The sequence below is a fragment of the Hyaena hyaena genome, unplaced genomic scaffold, assembly GCF_003009895.1.
Source record: "Hyaena hyaena isolate Hyena2069 unplaced genomic scaffold, ASM300989v1 scaffold_1114, whole genome shotgun sequence".
In the NCBI taxonomy this organism is placed as follows: Eukaryota; Metazoa; Chordata; class Mammalia; order Carnivora; family Hyaenidae; genus Hyaena; species Hyaena hyaena.
This window is the reverse complement of record NW_024081733.1, coordinates 76,725-88,245: the sequence shown is the minus strand read 5'-3', so window position 1 is coordinate 88,245 and position 11,521 is coordinate 76,725.

Genomic DNA, 11,521 nt, shown 5'->3' with positions numbered 1-11,521 from the left:
CAGCTCTTCAGGATAACTCTGTCTGCATTGTGAAGAAATACATCACTCATGGAGTCGGAGAAAGAGCATGAGGAAGGTCCTCCTCACCCAAAGCACAGCATTACGGAAGAAAAGTGTCCAAATACCAACTGTCTGACTTCTTGCCAAAGTTGCCCTGGGAGGGTCGGGGTGAAGTAGGTCTGGCTGTTTTGCAGAAAGTACACCAAATGCCTTTACAACAAGGGAAACCCCACTACTTACCTACTCTCTCTCTGCTTGTCCTTCAGGGCAGTTCAAGCTCCTATCTGTATGTGGACTGTGCCAGCCATAGCAGGTAGTAGAGCCATCACCAGCCTCCAGAGCCTGCTGGGCCACCAGCCTGTGAAAAGAAGAAGTAGGTGGTCAGTCTTTGGCCAATGTCAGAGGGATACTCTCAGGGAGAAGAGGGCAACAAGACATGCTGCCCCTGAGGGAGTAGTCATAGTCCTGACATGCATTGCTTGGATTTCGAAAGTCACATAGCACAGAGTAGGGCCTAGAACTGAGCAACATCTCATGGTTTGGACAAGATTACTACCTTCAAGTCCTTTCAATGTCCTGGCCAGCCCAAGGACACAATCACCACCACCAGATGTGGGATAGTCAAGGTGCATGGCTGCAGAAGCATGCCCCTTTGACTCTCACTCTAGATTCAAGCAGTTCGTGGCCAAATACCAGCTTCAGCCTAGAAAAGAAAGATATGGCTGGGGAGTAGGAGAACTAATCAAACTCCAGGCATCTTCCTAAATATAGCCGTGCTTGCTTGGCTGGCAGCAAATATGCCCCGGACTACTAAAGATGTTGATGTCATGTCCACATCTCTTAGGCTGTAACCAGATGAATACCATGTCTGCACTGCAGGGTCCTGGGATAATGCTTGTGGATGTGATTTCAACGGAAGATATGACTTGAGAGGAGGTGTCTGCCATCATCTTGCTACTCAGCAGGCTTATCTAGTACCAGACAGCTCTGATCCTGAGAATTGTCAAATGAGACCAGTCCTCAGGGAAACAGTGATTGTGGATAGAGAAGGCCACCTAGCAGGCTTCCTTCAGGGTCACCAGTCTCTCGGTGCTTCATCTAGAGCCTTCAAGGAAGCCATGCCTTGGGGCACTCAGCTTGGGCACCTGTCCATGAGTCTTCTGGGCCAAAGGCTTTTGTCAACACCAGTCTGTCTCCCTCCTCAGTGTTGTAGCTAGCAGGGAAGTAGCTTCCTACACCCAGGGTGTGTTCCTCTCATCCTGCTGCCAGCAACTTTCCCACCCTTGCCAGTGCCACCACACCACCTGACCTTGGCCCCTGGGCTCAATAGCTAGAGGGAGGCATGGGGGATTTAGCAGGGAGACTTCAAGTTTACCCATGTGTACATTGCATCCAAGTTGTTTTAGTGTGTGTGTGTGTGTGTATATATATATATATATACATATATATATATATATAGTCAATTATCTATTTTTGTATTGTTTGCATTTTATATTCATGGAAAACAATGTTTATCAATTGTTCTTTTCTGATATATTTTATTTTTAAGCGGTGCTGTTTACAGTTTTAAACAAAACAAAGATGACACAAAAATTGCTGCTGCTTGTGCAGAGGGCTGGCATCTCAACCGCCTAGGGCCCTCCCTCATTCCCCTCTCTTTACCCCAATGTATCTTACTGTCCACCCCCTCCCTTCATGATAGGAACAGCAAAAGATGCCCAGGTACTGTGACAAATGTCAGGCATGGGGAACCCGGTAAATAGGATGTGGTTTTATGGCTTTATTTTTTTTCTTTTGGGCTCTACCCCTTCCCCATGTGTAGACCTTCTGGAAGTACCCATCTCACTCTCTCTCTCTCTCCCTCCTATTTTTATGTTTTGTGCTTTCATTTTGAAATCAGAGTGCCCATGTTGTGCTATTTGCCATGTTGAGTTTCTCCAAAGGAAGCATTTTGGGGGCATTCTCCACCCAGTGGGAAGGACATGGAGTTTCTATCATGTCCTGTCTCCCTAAGAAGTTGGGGAGACAGATGGCAATTATGCTTTAACCACCAGGAATTGGCCATCTCATTGAGGAAACCCTTGCATCGGACTTCCCAAGAGCTCAGTTGATTGTGACATTTGCCAGAAGAGATGTTGGGGAACTCCTTGACCCCTCTTGCTTCTTTGGGGGTATCTACCCCCTACCACCATTCCCCCTGCCCTGTCCTGCTCCAGTATACATACAAATGGTTTTTTGGGGGGACAATGACTAACAGGGTGATGGCTTGCTGGCCTGATTCCTACTTTTCTATCCTACAGTCACTCCAAAGAAGAAAATCCACATGGCATGTATATGTGTGACGGTTGGGCCTGCTGAGAGGCAGGGCTTTAATTAATTATTATTCTTGTTACTATTGGTGCTTATTTTACCTGCTGTTCATAAAGGTGGGGTGGAGAAGAAACCAGGAATGTATACTTAGGTCATGAAAATAAAATGGCTGGAGGACAGAGGGAAGAAATTGGGAACTACAGTACATTCCCACCCCATGTATGAGTTTTCTTTCTCCCAGTGTAAAATGGGGAGCATGGCCTCTAGGTATGTCCTCGCTTCCCCTTCCCTATTCCTTAAGACATCACAGAATCGTCTGGGTTGTGACCTCTACAATCCAAGCTCTCACTGACACCTGGATATCTTGATGCACTGCCTATTTGTAACAACATATATTTCTTTTGCTGAATGCAAATAAACTGGGTTCCAGAAGAACCCCTCCAGTCAAAAAAAAAAAAAAAGTGAATTCTTCTGGTTTGTTCCACAGCAGCATGCCATGACCCATGGCTGTTGGGTTTACACTTGAAATGAAATGAAGAAAGCAAGGAGGTTGATGGGGCAGAGATGGGAGTCACCCAGCAGGGGAAATAGAAGCGAGAGCTGAAACTAAAAGTAGAGGAAACTTCAGTTCTTTATCCAAGTCATACCTTATATCTGTCTGATGCTGTGTGGTAAACTCTCCATCACAATTTTCACATTTTGAGAACTTTCAGGGATTAACTAGCACTTCTAAAATTAGCCTCAGTTCATGCAAGTGTGCTGGCATCCCCACCAGCCAGGAGGTAGAGATATGTACCTTCTACTGATGGCTTCATGAAAAGGATGTGTCTAAATGGTGAGGTTCTCCAGCCAAGTTGCAGGAATGGCATTCTTCAACCAAGTTTATGGACAGAGATACTGGCTGGGAAGCTGCCTGTTCCACCTATTCAGCTGTGGGGCTGAGTGGGAAGCATGTGCCTCACCCTTGGCTCCTAATAAGAAAGGGCTTCTGACACCTGCTAGTGGACTCCCTTGAGTTCTTCCCAATTTCCATGTCCAAGCCAGAAGGCCTGAAATAGTAGCCCTTGAAGCTGCTATAGATTGTAGACAGTGCTGCCAAAGACACATAAGAAAGCTCCTTGGGGTCCTTTCCCAGACTAGCAAATAAGTTTGGTGGTCCCCAGTACCTCATGAATCAAGCAAAGCCAACACAAAAGCAATTTAACGAGAGAAAAGAGAGAAGCTCCTGGAATTAGTTAATTCATAGAAATTGAATTATCTGTCATAGAGTACTCATGGAAGGAAGAGGGTCATGGTTACTCAGAGAACTTTTGGAGCAAGACCTAGGAAGATCTTATTAATTCCATTGGAAATTCAAGGGGTTGTGTAGTATGGGAGGCCTAGATTTTCTGCCCTAATTTTCATTCCTCATCATTAGCTGGGCTTGGGCAAATCCCTTCTGAGTCTGTTTCTCATCAACAATATATGGGTGGCATGGGCATAGATTTGACTAGACTAGTTTCCATATGAAGGCCAGAAGATAGGGCTACCATAGAGGAACCCATGGAACTTTTTCAACTGTCTAAGTTCAGCACCTCCCATCCCCTTCTGACTCAGTTGTGCTGGAGTGGAGTTCTTTTCTGTGGTGCATTGCCCCACATGATTCTGGTGTGTTAAGTGGTAAGTGCTCCTGTTCTGCTGTAACTGATGGCTGCCTTAACTGTGATCCTCTGGGGAGTCCTTTGCAGTACTGGAAGAGGATGTTGGTTGAGGGAAACTCCTAATACCTTGATCAGCTCCAGTGCTGTTCTTTGGTCTGCTGAGGGGCCGGGGTTGTACCTAGTGAACAGGCTGCCTTTGTTCCTAGTTTCTGTTTAGAGTAGATGTTAACCTAACAGATATGATACTTTTGTACAAGCCTTTTGGAGTATGCTGCGGGCAAGCTGCTAGCTCCCCACTGTCCCCACCCACACTGGGCTTGGGCCTTACTGACCATGTTCTTTCTCTGGATAATTCCTGCACTTTGGCTAGGCTGCATGGCTTCTGGGATTCAGACCTAGCTAATAAAAGCAAGAAACCTGAAGGTAGCATTTTCTAGTCTGCAACCTCCTTCCATCTCCATTTTCTTTTTAAAAGGCCCCTGAAACAGGTGAGCAGAGCAGATGATCTCATCCCCACTTTACCAATGTAAGAATGGAGCCATAGACAAGTGAAATGACTTTCTCCTGGTAATACAGAACACTGGCTGCGAGTCAAGGTGAGAAAGAGAGCAGGTAGGGTGGAAGACATGGTGGAAGAGAACGATTACTACTAATAATTCCTCAAGCAATGAATTAATAATATCATGGATATGTGCTACACTATCCTGTGTAATCCTTAACTCCATGAGGTTGACATTATTGTTATGTACATTTTAAGACGGAAAAACTGAACCTCAGAAAGGTTAATACCCTTGCTAAATTTCACATGGCCAGGTAACTGGACTCTAAATATCCTGCATTTTCTATCACACTTGTAGTGAAGCTTCTGGTTAGCTGTACATCAGGGATGGCAATGGTAGATCCCAGAAATGCCCCCAGCATCAGGCCCAAAGTGAGAGCATCCTAAAGCTAAATGGGACCTCCGGATGCCTCCTTATTCCACTGTGTCCAGGCGGGTGTCCCATCTCCAAGCCCAGATAAGAGTCGCTTGTCAGCCCAGGGAGGGACTCCCTTCCCCCATTCCCACCCCTAGACTTGGATCTCTGAGAATTGTTCCCACCCAGGTAGGCCCACTTAAACCTGCTAATAAGAAGCCAGGAAAATGTGAATAGCAGAGTGAGTCAATAAATATGGGCACTTACATGCCCGGAGAATGGGCCTCCCACCACTCAGACCTCTACCATCAATTGAAGCACTGCCTCATGAAGAGTTACTTAATTGTAAATCACTTAATAGCCACAGTGGGAAATAGTTTTATTCTCTGGGAGGATAACTGCTGTCTGATGGTCTCTTGAAGGCTGTTCTACTCTGCTCCTTCAGTTTCTTTTTTGCTTTTCCACTTTCTCTCTCAGGACACCTGAGCACATTTCCTATGTTGTTCTCGCAGTACATGGAGCATCTGATGAGGTTTCCCAAGGGCTCCCGTGCAGTACCCATTGCTAACAAGAAATTGGTTCTCTGCCTGGCCACAAATGCCATGATTAAAAGTAATGTTATAGGGGCGCCTGGGTGGCTCAGTCGGTTAAGTGTCCGACTTCGGCTCAGGTCATGATCTCACAGTTCGTGGGTTCAAGCCCAGCGTCCGGCTCTGTGCTGACAGCTAGCTCAGAGCCTGGAGCCTGTCTTCCAATTCTGTATCTCCCTTTCTCTCTGACCCTCCCTTGATCACGCTCTCTCCATCTCTCTCTCAAAAATAAATATAAATAAATAAAAGTAATGTTATATTCTTCAAGAAAACAAAAATGGAATGAGCATCTATTTCTGTCTATAAGCTCAGATGTAGGTAGGCAATAAATATTCCTTTTATCTGGTTTCATTTTATTTTGTAACTAAATTCTGACTCCAAACTCCCCATCCCATCCTAACAGGGAAGCCTAAAATTCCATGCCAGTCATGACTGGGGGCCTATTCAAGGATGGCACTAGAATTCAGGGGGCACTTGTGGTACCAAGAAATTAGGGAAAGGGAAACTAATTTCTAGCCTATTCCAATCACCACTGACAGTATTATATTCCATGACAGCAGTGGGGAAGGGGAAGCTGAGAGCCCTTAGGGACTTAAGTTCTACCTCCCTCTGGGTACCTTAGAGGCATCTCCCTCTATCCTTGAGGAACTGCACTATGCAGCGCTTGAGTTCCTAGTGCTCCCAGACTCTTCCTTTCTAGGTAGGGCTGGGAGAGGTAGGGATCTCTCTTATTTTTTTTCTCTTTGGGTTTTCCAATGCCTATTCCTTCTCCTTTATGACAGTATGTTCTCAATGGGGTTTTTAGGCTTTTATAAAAGAATGATAGATTTGATTACTTCAGTCTGCTTCCGCTTTCTACACTGAAATCCCTCTTGCAAGAGGTTTGTCAAGGGACTGGTTACCACCAAGGAGCAGGAGAATGGGGATTGAGGACACAGAAGGACAACAAACACAAGCAAATGTGAATATTTCCAGAAACTACCTTGCCACAAAAATACTGCCTTATTGAAAAAAAAAATCACTATCCTAGAATTCAGGACAACAAGATATGAATCTCTGCTTTGTCTGAAACTTATGGAAGTTTGAGTGATTTCTCAGAGTTTTAGTTTATTCATCTGTAAATGAGTGGATTGGAGAACATAGAATCTCAAACTTCAGTCCTTTCTTTACCCTTACCTTTTTGATACTTAAATTCTTCCTATACCATCTGTCCTTTTCCTTGTCACCTCCACTGGCTTAGATTCCTGGGGTATTAGCCTAAGATGTAACTTATTTTTTAAATTAAATTTTCTTTATTTGAGTATAGTTGACACACAATGTTACATTAGTTTCAGGTGTACAACATAGTAATTCAACATCTTTATATGTTATGCTATGCTTACCACAATTATAACTACCATCTTTTACCATACAACACTATTACAATATCATTGACTATATTCCCTATGCTGTAACTTTTATTCCCATACCTTATTTATTCCATAACTCGAAGCCTTATCTGCCACTCCTCTTCATCCATTTTGCCCATTCTGCCACCTCGTTTCCCTCTTGCAACCATCAGTTTGTTCTCTATAGTTATAGGTCTGAATCTGCTTTTATGTTTTTATTCATTTGTTTTTCAGATTCCATATATAAGTAAAATCGTATGGTATTTGTCTTACTCAGTCTAACTTATTTCACTTAGCATAATACCTAGAAGGTCCATCCATGTTGTCACGAATGGCAAGAACTCACCCTTTTTTATGGGTGCATAATATTCCATTATACATATACACTACGTCTTTATCCATATATCTATAGTGAACACATAAGTTGCTTCAGTGTCTTGGCTATTGTAAATAATACTGCAATAAACATGGAGGTGCATATAACTTTTCAAATTCTTGTTTTTGTTTTCTTTGGATAAATATCTAGTAGTGAGATTACTGGATCATATGTATTTCTATTTTTAATTTTTTGAGGAACCTCCATACCATTCCCATAGTAGCTATATTAATTTATATTCCCACCAACAGTGCACAAGAGTTCCTTTTTCTCGATATCCTTGCCAATGTTTATTATTTCTTGTGTTGTTGACTTTAGTCATTCTCACAGGTGTGAGGTGATATCTCATTATGGTTTTGATTTGCATTTCCCTGATGACGAGTGATGTTGAGCATCTTTTCATGTGTATGTTTTCCATCTGTATGTCTTTGAAAAAATGTCTATTCGTGTCCTCTGCCCATTTTTTAATTGGATTGTTTGTTTTTTGGTGTTGAGTTATAAAAGTTCTTCATATTTTTGGGGTACTAACCCCTTATTGGATATATCATTTGAAAATATCCTCTCCCATTCAGTAGATTGCCTTTTGTTCTGTAGATGGATTCCTTCACTGTGCAAAAGATTTTATTTTGACATAGTCCTAATAGTTTAGTTTTTCTTTTGTTTCCCTTGCATTAAAAGACATATCTAGAGAAAGGTTGCTATGCTCAATGTCAGATAAATTACTACCTATGTTTTCTTCTAGGATTTTTATGGTTTCAGCTCTCATGTTTAGGTCTTTAATCAATTTTTAGCTTATTCTTGTGTGTGGTGTTAGAAAGAGCTCCAGTGTCATTCTTTTGTATGTAGCCATCCACTAAGATGTTCTTTCTTATACTGAGCTGCTATTGGCCTATGTTAGTTCTTTTGAATTACATGGATACTGTCTGCTATCTACTGTCTGTCCTTTAACAACCCTTACAGATCTGAAGGCAGAGATGCTGTTCTTTGGATCAACAAATATTGAGTATCTATTATATTCCAGGTTCTATTTTAGGTACTGAGTGTGCACCAGTGGACAAGAGAGCTAAACACCTCTCCCTTCATGGGGTTTATTTGTTTTTGCAGGAGGGTAGACATACAATAAACCAAATAAATGGACAAAACACAGTATGTCAGATGGTGATAGGTACAAGGGAAAAAAATAAAGTATAGGGGGAAAGACAGGAGGTTGAGGTTGCAATTTAAATAGAATTGTCAAGAAAGACTCAGCGAGTAGATCACATTTGAGAAAGGGGCTAAATAAAGCCCTGGGACAAGAGCAGATAATATATACCAGGAACAACCAGGAGTACAGTGTGGATAAAGTAGAATTAGTGAGGAGAACGTCATGGGAGATAAGGTCATAGAGGTAATGTTGGGATTAGGGAGATGGAAAAGGGCCTGCAAGACCATTGTAAAGACTTTGTCTCTTGTTCTGAATTAGATGGGAGCAGAGAATGATATGACCTGTCTTATGTCACCCGAAGTCATCTCATTCCAGGCTAAACAGTGATAGGCCCTTCCAACTTTCCTCATGTGTCTGGGATCTCAGCCCTCTCCTCAGCCTTCTCTTCTCCCTCCTGAACACACTCCAGTGTTTGTGGACCTTTTCAAGTGTGGGTCCCAGAACAAGACACAATCATTCAAGGGTGACCTAACCTAGGCAGAGGGGTGTGGGGAGATTGCTTTCTTTGATGTCCTCTAATATCCTTTTATCACTGAAAATATTTTAGGAATAGAATCTTTGTTCAAAAACATTAAAACTTCATTTTAGTGTGCTAAGTGTGAACACTTTGAACAAATTCACAGGCTCTTTGTCATTACTACTGGAAATCTGTTAGAGTCTGAGTGGTATAAAGAATTTTATAGTCAATGGGGTGCCTGAGTAGCTCAGTCTTTTAAGCTTCCAACTCTTGATTTCAGTTTGGATCATGATCTCATGGTTTGTGGGTTTGAGCCCTGCGTTGGGCTCTGCACTAACAACATGGAGCCTGCTTGGAATTTTCTCTCTCCCTCTCTGTCTAACCCTCCCGTGCTCTCTCTTTCTTTCAAAAATAAATGAACTAAAGAAAATTTAAAAATATTTGATGTCAAACAGCCCTGGGTCCCATTCTTGGCTCTAGATCTATCAGTTATATGGCCATCGATGAATGAGACCTTCTCACAGCCTCAGCATCTTTATCTGTAAAATGGGAGAAATATTCTATACATGTGGGAATTAACAATGTTATGTATAAAGCCTCTCTGCCCGGTGTCTGACCCATGCAGCCCTGCCCAGATGATGTACAATCTTAGCTCTCATTGTGCGTTGTATCCCTGACATATAGGCAGCCTCACTTTGGACTCTTAGTAGGTGTGGACCTTGTAGTGGGAGAGAATCCAGTTAACCTGGTCACCATGTGTGGAGACCTCAGCAACTGGGAAAGTAAAAGTATGGGACCCATCATGCTTTTCCATTGAGCTCTGTGAGTTCCTGTTAGTGGCTACACACGAGTCCCAGATGAGCCAAGGCTGTCAGAATCCAAGCTCATGGTCCAATGTCTCACCTCAAGAAGAGGTGGGAATGAAGACTTCAAAGAAAATGGGTGGCCAGTGTTTCTTTAACTAGAAATTTTAAACACCTGGAACCAGGATACCTGCATGTGGCTGTACCTGAACAAGCAGGTTAAGGTCTAAGATGCATAATCAGGAGTAAAACCATCATCCAAGTAAGGAGCCTAAAGTGCCATGAGAAGCCCAGGTGCAAAATGAGCAGGAAAGTGAGAAACAGTAGGATCAAATAGATGAGTGGGAAGGAGGTAACTCTGGCGGTTCTTGGTGCCTGGCTGGGCTTTTGTGAGTTTACAGCAGATTTTTGTGCTGGCAACTGAGCCGTATCTGCATACAAGGTGCAAACAGAGGACTCACCAAATTCTCTCCTCAGGGTCCCTACCTTGAGGGCTGCTTTCAGGGTAGCCCAGCCTTAAAGCCAAGCATTTCTAGGTATTTATAACTGTCCCTTTTGGTGTTGGGTTTAGCTAGGCTAAGCTAAAGAGGGACTCTGCTTACCTGGAAGTTGAAAAATGGCTTGGGGTAGGCCTGTGCTGAGAGCAGCCAGTATGTAAAGTGCAAGTCTTGAGAACATGGATAGGTCTCTCCCCAACATTAAGCATGTTTTCTTACCTGCTATTTGGGACCAGTAATATCTACACAACCTCTCTCCCACCAATCCTGTGCTCCAATGAGGACCATTTTCATTTCTCCTACTGGAAAATGCAGTAGATGCTAGATGTTAGAAAACTTTTTAGAATTTGTAAAAGGCTATAGAAATGAAAAGTGGTAATATTATTAAAATGCTTTGGCACTGATTGTCTGTGAGGACCCTGTGAAAAGACATTTGTACTTGCCAGCAGCAAGACCTTACACTGTGACAAACCAGTCATTAGACACGGTGACTTAAGAGTTTTATTTTTGATATGTGTTTATGCCTTAGAATTAAAAAAAATTAATATTTATTCTTGAGAGAGAGAGAGAGAGAGACAGAGCATGATCAGGAGAGGGGCAGAGACAGAGGGAGACACAGAATCTGAAGCAGGCTCCAGACTCTGAGCTGTCAGCGCAGAGCCTGACACGGGGCTTGAACACAAACCATGAGATCGTGACCTGAGCCGAAGCTGGACGCTCAGCCGACTGAGCCACCCAGGCGCCCCAGTGTTTAGAATTTTTAAAATTTTTCATGCTTAAAGGAATTCACTCTCTTGATCCTCTCAATTCCTCAATCTCAGTTTCTCTGCCTGAATCTCTCAATCTTTTGAACTCTCTCTGTCTAATGGCCTTTCTCTCTCCTTCTCTCTCCCTGTCTCTCTCTGTCTGTTTCTTAATACCATGTTCCTGGCCTTGGCAGAATACATATGGCTTCATGTGACTTCATTCTTATCTGATTATGCTCATGGCAGCCACTACTCAGAGTGATTGTGGGAAGTTTATAGAAATACTCCGTAGCCTCCCATCCTCTGGCTTGAGAATCAGGGAGTATCATCTCCATTGGTAAACGTGGACCTGAGTTTCAGTGAGTAGAGCCCATCAGTAGAAGGAGTCTCTGTCTGCTCTCCTGGAAGTTACATCAGAGACCTGCCTTAGAGAGAGAGAGAGAGAGAGAGAGACCTGCCTTCCTGGCTTTGGTTTGTGTATGATTGTGTGACCTTGGGCAATCTCTTCATTTCTATGGCCTCAACTTTTTTTTTTTCTCTTAATTTAGTTAGTTAACATATTGTGCAATATTGACTTCAGGAGAAGAATTCAGTGA